Raw genomic sequence first — 11,790 nt, forward strand, 5'->3', positions numbered from 1 at the left:
AGTATGGGCACAACATTCAAGCTTGATACAGCTCTGAATTTGAATGTGATCAAATTTTATATGTATTTGTAGTGTAAATATACTTACTTAGAACAAACTCACCCCTTCTCGTCCAATGAAAAGTCATTTTTCCCCTCTATTTTTCATAGTACATGGTTTTCCATGCACTATGAAATGCTATATATGAATGACTTTTCATTGTCAGTTAATTATGTGAACTCTTAAAATAACTACATTAATGAAGTGTACAATCCCCTTAGGCATTTTCCTGAAGAAAAAAAACCTATACTGATTAAAGACGAAAGAGCAAAGATTAAAACAAAAACCTTTTGAATTTCACAAATTTTCAAACATTTTGTAATGTTACACATACATTGTATATATAGAATAAACAAAACAAAATAATAGGGTAAGGATGTAGGTAAATGATTTCTTTCTAATTTATATACCCGAATTTGACGGATTTTTTTTCTCAAGAAAATAATAACAGCCTGCTGATATATAGAGAAAAGGATATTTTTCGGAGAAACACAAAATATAAAAATTTATCAATAAAAAGTAACATTTAACGGTGAATGGTCTGAATTCAAATATTCATATAGAGAGTTTAATGTTTATACAAAAAAAAAGGGAATTTATATAACATTATGGCGCTTTTTTTAAATAAAAAAAAAATCTAAATTTATATAAGTATAACATTTTACCTGAAGCAGAGGAAAACCTATTTATCCTTTTGGTCCTCACAAACTATGTCAGTGCTATATTTCATTCCATCCATTTAAATGATCATAACCTATGTTTTACTTTTAGTTCATTATAAAAAGTGAACTCTCACCATGACATTACATTTATATTATATAAAATATGTTTGCTTCCTCAAAATGTTCTCATCGCATTTAACTATAGGTGATTAAAATTTACATCCAAGAGATGTACTCACCGACGTTATAGTCTACATGTGTAGGTGAGTTTTAATTTGTGCGTTCATCTGAACGCATGTTTCTCGTCGACAAGGATTTTTAACAATTTATTGTTGAAAATCCTTATGTTTTATAAAAGACATTATTTGTTTTCGGAATATCATTTAACGATTAATTTAATGTGAATACGGCGCTTCTGTCAAGTTTTAATTTAAAGCACGTTTCGTCATTTTTACCATGCAGCTTACGAGTCTGGAACGAAAACGATCTAGAAAATGACCTTTATTAAGGTAAAAAGGTCATTTTCAAACATGAACAGTCCGGTCGGAGGAAAGATAGACTTTTTCTGACAAAATCGGACATGTTACAGGAGTGCGACGTTTTTTTTAAATAAACGGTTGCTTTATTTTTTCTTCCATGCTGAATGTTTAGAGCAATCTACGAAACGGGTCAAGAGGAGAGTTTAGATAAGTTAATTGTTTACAATTTTGCAGTCTGTACACGAGACTGTATAAACACATCACTATAAATCATATCCGATTGTATTATTTGGATAACGTTCTATACTGAGAGCGTAAACCAACAGTGATACTGTTTAAAGTTGATACATACATCACAATCAGGATAGAGAATTTGCCCATAACTGATGATGGTAATTTGGTTAACCTTCATTCAGAAAACATAAATCATATTTATTGAAAATAAAACGTGCTTAATGAATCTATTTAATTAAAATTAGATAAGGGATTTTGCCCAAGTCTATATGATTAATGTTAACATTGTTTCAACCAGGAAACATAGGAACTAGAACAACATGCATGATTTTGGATCTGTAAGTGGCATTCATTCTACTAAACCACAGATTTGATATCTTACATAAATATCATAACTATTAATTGATTGCACATTGATATTTATGGAGCATAGATGATTGTTGCAAATAAAATAAATTAGAATCAAAATAGTGAATTTTTGTCCAGGTCTATCTGATTATTGTAGACATCCTTCCACCCAAGAACGTTAGGTCTACTTTTATTACATCTATAACAACATACATGTACAAGCATATCTTATTTTTGGTTGCACATTGATTTTTGTAATGAACCAACAGTTCAGTTAATCATATTGATAATATATTGAAAGAGTGTCTAGAAATTGGTCAAGACAGATAAAAATATTGAAATAATACATTGTAACCAAGTACAAAACAAATGTGTATGCAGTTTATTAGCATATCAATACACACATATTTTTTTTTAATTATGTCCAGTTTTTCTCAGGACAGTAAATTCTTAGTAGTCCAAAAAATTTTCTCGTAGCAGGAAATTGCTATAAATATTTTCTTTAATGATAAATTATTCTCGAATAGATGTTAAGAAAATACTGATATGTTGAGTCAGTGAGAATGGAACACTATTCTAAAACCAGTTGATAGCTTGTGACAACTCATTTTAGCAATTTTTAATGTTCATGATCAGTTTACTACTGTCAAGAAGAACATTGATATTATCAGTATATACTGTTATGACCAATTGGTTGTTTTGTCTGCTGTAACGAAAAAAAGACTTTTTATATGTTTTTAAGTAAACATTAGATTGTCTATTGAATTTAGAGTTATGGGGATGCCTTGATGCAGCATTTGACAAAGTCTGATTCAGGGTAATGGCTTATATTTTGATTACAAAATTCAGAGTGTACATTACAAATGCATATAACATAATATGTACTTGTTCCATGTTCTGTTAAGTTCACAAAACAGAGGTGATGACATAAGACTTAAGGGACTATTATACACTCAATTTATGATGATCACTGTCAAATAGTACATGTATCTTCCAATCATGAAATGGAGAGATTTTTGGAAGCTCTTTTAAAGATAGTAAATGAGGCCTTTACATCTTACGTTTTAAAAGCAATGCCAACAAGTTTGACAAGATTCTGCTATAAGGGATTCATTTATTTGGTCTGTTTTCAATCTTAAGGTGAGATTGGTAGTAAAAATCAGCGTATTAAACTGCTACATGTTTTTTTCCCTTTAGTTTATATCGAATCTGAAAGCTGAATTATAGAGGACTTGAATATTATCATATCTTAGGATTTGTATTTTTAGAATTTAGTGTAAAAATAAATACATATCAGATAGATTTTGCAAAAATATATAATAAGCATAATATTAGTAAATAAATTAAAAAAAAAGTATAGCATTGTGGATGCAGGATTCATTAAAAATGCTATACATGAACGAGAAAATTGAAGTAGTTCACAAGATTTAAAAAATGAACTATCTAATACAGCTCTTCGTATAAAGCTTCGTTTTAGCCAGTCTTTACAAGATGCAAGATTAATTATGTACCAATATATACATATACATATTTCAATTAGTTCTCAAAGTTTAGCACCAGTGTAAAAGCAGTTAATTTAAAATTAAAATGCCTAAAAAGTAATTTATTTAAAAGCTGATTAATAGTTAGCAAATAACATTCAATAGTCTGTTATATTAGTACATGGAAGTAAAATACAAAATGATAATTACATGATTATATTAATTTGTTAATATCTAAACATAATTTGCCACTGTTTATTTTTATTTTTGCTCATTATTAGCAAGCAGTACAAAAAAAATCTAGTATTGTCAAAGTCAAGTTGTGTCTTATCTACATGCAGGAAGGTTTCCAAATGCGTGTGTTTTAAGCACTTAATTGGTGGTATTCACTATTCAATTTTCATAATTACCAGTCAACTATCAAACAATATTTCTTAGTTTGTTTGTTTATTTCTGCAGAACTTTGCAGAAATAATATAAAATATATAGCATAGAGTAAGTATCTTATGCAAAAATATACTTAAAAAAAATTGAAAGGTGTTTATTAAAAGTTACTTTGAATGGTGATTAAATACTGTTTTGAAAGATGTGATTATATAAATCAAATTATTTTTGTTTTATCAAATCTGTGGACAAATGCAAAATTCTTCTGAGTGAATTTTAGTTACATGTAACCAAATGACTGGGTTCAAGTCACAAAAATACTTTCTAAAATGTTTTTGTTTGTATATATGGAATCATATCAGAATGTATAGAATTCAGATACGGGAAACCAAAACAGATATAAAATTAGCATTTATGACGGTGAAACCATTCTGAAAAAGCTAAGAACACTCAAGTCCGCCAGTTAGTACAAGTCTTTTCCATATGGTCAAACATGTATTTTCTTAAGATACACCTATAGAACTATATTTGCCAAATTGTATGTTAGTTTTTTTCTGATAGTGAAATAATTTCTGAAACAAATATAAACAATTGTCAAGAGCAACAGTTCAAGAGTTGTTCAATATGTCAAACGTTTGTTTCTTTAAATTTGAAACTGTACATGGTAAGATATAATTTATAAAGGTTCGAATTTTAGACAGTATACCATTGCTAAGTATTGATTAGAAATATCAAAACAACATTAACAGACATATTTTTCATATATGGAGAAAATCATCCGTCAGAATTCCTTTTGGATTATTAGGACAACAGTTATGGCTTGCTCAACATCCAAATGCTCTGTAGAAGCATAAAGATACCACTGAAAAATATGTATACTTAAACATTTCCACTGATTTGCCCATTTCTGTATTTTTACACTTAAGTAGTCTAATACGAAACAAAAATGTTGTTCTTTGTTGAACTGGTAGACATTGTATTTAAAGGTTCTACCACTCATAGAAAGTTGTCCTCCTAAAATAATGTAGGACTTCTCTGGACAAAAATATTTTTGTTCTAAATCTTAAAGTTATAAAAAATAGTAGTATAGCTAGCAGAAAAATAAGTACTCATGAGAAAATAACTTCAAAAAAGTTTATGGATTAATCCAGAATCCATAATCATAGAACATCTTTTGTTTGAGTCTTTATTATACTTTGTTTGTATTAAGGACAATTATTTACAAAGTATATTTCAAATAGTTATAATTCTAAAATAAAGCCGAAAATAATTTATTTCGAAATATGTGATATTGACCAGGTTATCAAAAGATGACAACAATCATATATTATCTGTTATTTTATTAAAACTATAGAGAAAACAATGGAAAGTTAGAGTTAGGCTAATTGTTTTCAAATAAACTTAAATTTTAAAAACTAATATTTCAAGTTTGAATTAGTTCTTGTCGTGTTGTGCAAGCAATTAGAACAACCTTTTCAAAAAATAAATGCTGATTTACTGTTGCAATAATATCACAACACATTTAACTCATAATGAAGGAGCTTTAATGAAATACGTTCTATTCTGGCATGCAGATTATTTATTCAACAAATATAGAAAGATGTGTTATGAGTGCCAATGAGACATTTCCATCCAGTCTATTTCTGCATACTTTTATTTATGCAATCTGCAAAGTTTTGCTATTGATACATATATTTATACAGTTAAGCTTTATTGTTTAATAAAATTATAAATTTAGTACTTTCGGTTTTATCAAATACCCGTATTTATAAAATTTAGTGGTCCACGAGTTATTTTTAAAATATATATATGTTGGAAATAGTATATGTGTGAGAGAATTTATCCTCCATCAAAATAAAATACTGCTTGTTTATGGAACGCCACAACTGTCTTATGTGGAGCACTATTATTACTTTATGTTATTTTATTATTACTTAATGATATTTTGTCTTTTAATTACACAATATGTTTTTGACATTACGTAATGATGTTTTAATATAACTCAATATGGAATAGTCATTACCTAATGATATTTCGATATTACACGATATGGTTTTAACATTACGTAATGTGTTTATAAATTTGACGATTTTACACTACGTGTTTGTTTCTTTATTTTAGTGGCCTTTTCATTCTTTGACGTGGTCCTGTCATTCTTTGATGTTGTTACTTGATGAGGTAAAACCACGTGACCAATTCGAAAAACCTGTTCTATTTTTAGATAGATTTCCATGTTGTATGTGCCTTGAATGCGTGTGGCCATCCATCTAATTAGTGTTCAAATTTAAGTTCGGGTTACTGTTTGAGTTAAACTTTTGACTTAGTTTTCGAATTCAAGTCATGTTTGAAATTAAAGTTCTACTTAGCATTGAGTTTCGAGTTGGACTTCGAGTTTGAGTAATATTTCAAGGCAGAGTTCTAGTTACAACTTAGAGTTTTAGTCACTTCTTGAGGTAGAAGAAAGTTTAACTCAAACTAAGTAAGTTAAACTTTTGACTTAGTTTTCGAATTCAAGTCATGTTTGAAATTAAAGTTCTACTTAGCATTGAGTTTCGAGTTGGACTTCGAGTTTGAGTAATATTTCAAGGCAGAGTTCTAGTTACAACTTAGAGTTTTAGTCACTTCTTGAGGTAGAAGAAAGTTTAACTTAAACTAAGTAAGATTCGAATTGAAGTCTCAATTTGATTTATTAAGATTTTGAGTTGAAGTTCGAGCTATTTTATATGTCTTTTTGAGTTCGTAATTAAATTTTCTATCGCGGAACAAGGGCTTTTGCTCGTGCCTCCGAAAAGAGGGCTTCGGGATATCCATACCAAATAAACAATATTGCAGTATACAAAACGCAACATTGGAGTTGAAATAAGGTTATGTGTTGGATTGCCGATGAGACAACTATCCACCAGAGTTTAAATGCAGTGGATGTAAGAAATCATATATGGGCAACCGTACAGCCTTCAACACTCGGTATAGGCAGCTACAAAAGACCACCATGCACTATGTGAAAAAATCAGAAAAGAACTAACGGTCTATTTCACAAAAAAAAAAACAATATGACACAAAATATATACAACGACAACAATTGTTCTTCATGCTCCTGACTTTGGACAGGTACATAAAGAAAAAAGCACAGGGCGGAGTTAACATGTATGTGAGCGAACATCGGACTGTAACAGTAGTGTAACAGCACAACACGAGAAAAATAAACTAGACAAAGTGAAGCCCCGCACTTAACTCATTTAACTGTTTATATCCCTAAAAAGGACAACACTCAACTTTTATCCCAAAAGAGGAAAAATAATAAAAGGAAATTAAAAACCAATTGTTCAGAGAACAATTGAAGGTCTTTCAACCAATAAGAATCTATTTTGATATGAAAATATTAAAATTCAGTTGAAAATGTCAGTTCCTATGGCTTTATGATGTACATTGTATAAATATGAATTTCGAGCAAAGGTCAAAATCTAGAGCGTCCAATTAACCTATGACTTTGACCTCAATTTCAAGGTCATAGACTAAACATCTATAAACAAAAGACACTTGTTCCTTAATATGTATGGTTCATGAGTAATATCACTTTACACATAATTCTAAATATAAGAGGTATGAAAACTCCCATTTATTGTCTACATGCTCTTTTAACTATTTTTTTTTTATAAGTTACAACATGTTGCAACTAACAATTTAGTAAAAATAATGTGTCGATATCTTATGAGATTAAGGAAAATAAGTAAAAATAAGTCAAATTCAAAATCTAGAATTGGACCTTGACCTTTGACCTCGACCTAATTTTCATTTTTTTGGACCAAGGACCATAAATCAAAAGACCCCAGGTCTTATGGTTTACCAGTTAGAAATGCATATCACTTATATCATATACAAAAGGGGGATAACTCCCATATGGAGTCTCCAGATAGCTTCGGTTAAAATTAAAATCCAAATCCTGAAGATGTAACGAGCAATTTGGAAAAATTAATTTGTCGTAATCTTTTACGGTTGCGAAGGAGTAGTTGCCACAAGAAAAACAGTGTTTGGGGAGATAACTCTAACAACGTAAAGTTTTTGGTTACGCCTTTGTCACTTTTTAAAGCGTATAAACTTTACGATATCATATTCCAAATATCTAAGTGACATCTTTTGAAACATCAATAATACGCAAGAAAAAAGTTAGGCGGAAGAAAAAAAATAAATAACAATAATAATCAGAACAAAACCTATAGGTCTTTCAACCGAAAGGACTGAAAACCCTGACCACTTGCACACCTTCAGTACATGTACAAACACCTAGCAGAGTGATGAAAGAAAGTTCCTAGCATTCAAACTATAGGAAAAGTTATCGGGAAACTCCCTATTTATGCAAGTAAAATCCCCCAAAATGAAAAAGATCAACTTTCTCCCATTAGAGCACATGTTTATAAAAATTAAACCCTGACCACATGCAGCACACCCTCAATATATGTACAAAAGACAGAAAAGGGAAAACTTCCTAGGATTCAAACTGTTGGAAGAGTTATGCTGAATAACTATATACCCATAATGGGACAGAAAGATGGATGTACGGACAGAGGTTAAGCACTATGCCCCAACTTATATTTGCGGTAAAGTATGACTGGGTAATTTAAACCCATTCTGATTTCTCAGAAAGGTAAGGAGATTCTGCACAACGTGTGGCACCCGTCGTGATATTCGCAAAATTACAAACCGAGTTATTTAGTTTTATTTGGAAAGTCACATTCAAGTAAAAGATGAAGGTATTATGGTAACGACAACTGGAACATGGTCGTCGTTACATGTGAAACAGGTATTCAAAAAAAACATTTCTCATTTAGTGGGAGATAGATCAGAGAATTCAATTGATTAAAAGTAAAAGATTGATAGTTGCATATATGTTTTAATGATCATTAACGTTAAAAACATTATCGGAGAATTCTGATTTTATAGTATTGATGCTTTGTCGCTTAGTCCGAGCTCCCTCTCCGACTTTCCTGTGACTTCAGTGTGAGTTGATTTGAAGTGTCTCAAAAAAGTATTAGTTTGTTGATTTGTGTCGCGCCTGCAACATAAATGTAGCGGCAGTGAGACACAACAACTTCGCCGAAAGTTGCGTCATTCAGGGACCTTTTATAGCTTACAACGGGGTATGGGTATTGCTCATTGTTAAAAATCATAGTTGTGATTTAGGTAAATAAAACCGAATTAAACTGATTTTACAGACCAAATTTACAACCTCCATGAAGTGCTTTAAAACTTGTATAGGAGTTTTCCCTCAATATCAAGAAAAAGCATCTACAGAAAAACATTTTTAAATCATTTTTTTTGACCGATGAATGTACAGCCGATCAACATTACGCTTTTACACTGAACGAAGCAATATCAGGCGAGACACAGTTATGTCATTTTTCGGATTTTATTTTTCTATTATTGTCTGCCGTTCCCCTTTTTTATACTAAAAAATTCTGAACAACCCCTCGAACTTTTATCTAAACTTTGACTTTGGCGATACCAATCCAAAGCACATTAAACAAACGATATATACTGCATGGCGGCCTTTTGTAGCTGACTATACGGAGTGTTGAGGGCTGTATGGTTGCCAATATATGATTTCTCACATCCACTGCATTTTAACTCTGGTGGATAAATGTTTCATTGGAAGTCACACCACATCTAACTTTATTTCAACTCTTATGTTGCGTTTTGTATACTGCAACATTGTTTATTTAGTATGGATATAATGAAGCCCTCGACTTTTCGGAAGCCCTTGTTCCGCGATAGAAAATCTAATTACGAACTCAAAAAGACTTATAAAATAGCTCGAATTTCAACTCGAAATCTTAGAAAATCTAAATAAGACTTCAATTCGAATTTTATTCAAACTCTACCTCAAGAAGTGACTCAAATTGAAAGTTGTAACTAGAACTCTGCCTTGAAATGTGAATCAAACTCGAAATCCAACTCGAAACTCAATGCTAACTAGAACATTAATTTTAAACATGGCTTGAATTCGAAAACAACTCAAAGTTTAACTTAAACAGTAACCCGAACTTTACCTTGAACACTAATTAGATGGATGGCCACTCGCATTCAAGGCACATACAACATGGAAATCTATCTAAAAATAAAATAGTTTTTTTCCGAATTGTTCACGTGGTTTTACCTCATCAAGTAATGGGATTACCACATCAAAGAATGACAGGACTACATCAAAAAATGACAAGACCACATCAAATAATGAAACAAACACATCAAGTAGTGTAAAACCGTCAAATTTTGAAACATCATTACGTAATATTAAAACCATATCAAGAATAGACAAATCATCATTACAAAATAGCAAAACCACAGCATGCAATGAAACAACTATATTACGTTAAGTCACATACACATCAAGTAATGTTAAAACCACATTGACTTATGACACACCCGTTTTGAATAATGGTGAAACCACATCGAGTAATGACAAAACCATATTGAGTAATGACAAAACTATATCAAGTCGATACGAAACCATATCGTGTAATATCGAAATATCATTCAGTAATGACTATTCCATATTGAGTTATATTAAAACATCAATACGTAATGCACGGTGGGTATGGTTGTCCTGCGAGAGAACGTTCTGTGCTGATGATTCGGTCCTCATGGGTGCTGGTGATCAATGAAAAAATGTAAACAAAGGCGAAAATGATGATGTTTGACGTTCTCGCTCATAAAAAATAGAAGAAAACAGTTGAGATTTTTCAATTTTGTTTCTTATGGGTTCATATGTAAACCATTAAAAAGTTGACCCTCTAAACTTTTTCAGTAAGCGTCACACAAAAATGCTCATTTTCAGAAAATCTAAAACTAAAAAAAAAAAAAAAAAAAAAAAAAAATGCTTATAGAGTCCGCTTTCTATACCACAATCAACACGACAAAACTATTTTGTGAAAAACATTAAAATTTAGCATTTTCTCAATCTATTCATGTCCTGATACTGTGCTATGGGTCCCGATACGGTGCTGGTGATTTTGGATAAGAAGTTGGTCATAATTGAAACCAATGTTACAAAATCAATAAAATTGGGCAGATAAGTGTTGTCAATAGGATCTATGACTCCTATTTTAGCTCTTGTGCATCCAATTGGCTGTTTAATATGTGTTTTTAAAATGATCGTAACTTGTATTACATAATTACATAAAAGGGCAACATCTTTCGTCCAATATCAGATAACAATATGTAGTATCTAAAATAAGAATAGTTTTATTAAGATATTAAATGCTCCTTATATTGATGCTTCAACCATGATCAAAGCCCATGCCGCATAGACTTGTTTGTTAGCGCGCCGCACACCTCTCCCCACTTCCACCCAACCAACCCTCCTCATTTCCTCCTTCATTGTAACAGTGGTGTACCAACACAACAATTTATCACATAACATAATAATAATTCAACATTATTGAACAACGAATGCTCGCAGGTACTGAAAGCTAGTTCAAAGCCGCATTTTCAACTAATAGATTAACCATGTTCTCATATACAAAAATCCCAATCGTGTCGATTATAAAAGTCTCAAAACTTAAGTTTACATTTTAATGTTTGATGAAGCAGAACAGTTATTGTCATAATTATGTTTGCATAAGACTTATAAAGGAATTAAGAAGGTACCAAGAAATATTTTACAGTTCAATTTAATTATTATAAATGGAAGGAAATGGTACGGAAGTTTACATATGACAAAAAGAAATTGATAGTATTTTTGGGCGAAAGACTTCTTAGCGTTATATAGTACAGCTCTTCTATAAAAGCATGCAAAAAAACTTTGATTGACTTGCTTGCTATATTTGCTTGGATGTTTTCAAACAATAGGTAGGCGGAGTTTCAATACATACTGGGGTTTGATTGGACAAATACAAACTGACAGGAATTGAAGTTAATGTTAATTGTCCAAACAAATTCTAGTATATACATGTAAACAGACTACTTACCTGTCGTTTACAATCATCCAAACAATCATTGCAAGCAATTTGGTCAATGGTTTGCTTTGCATATATTTATAAAAGAGCTGTAAATTCTAAAAAAAAAATCTTGTTGTCGTAGATGGTTAAATCCTCAACAAAATCTCTATAACTTTTTTTGAACGAATTAAGGTTTCAAATCAAATTTTCGTGGACTTTTTAGCTTCCACCC

The sequence above is a fragment of the Mytilus trossulus genome, chromosome 6 (genome assembly GCF_036588685.1).
Source record: "Mytilus trossulus isolate FHL-02 chromosome 6, PNRI_Mtr1.1.1.hap1, whole genome shotgun sequence".
Taxonomy (NCBI): Eukaryota; Metazoa; Mollusca; class Bivalvia; order Mytilida; family Mytilidae; genus Mytilus; species Mytilus trossulus.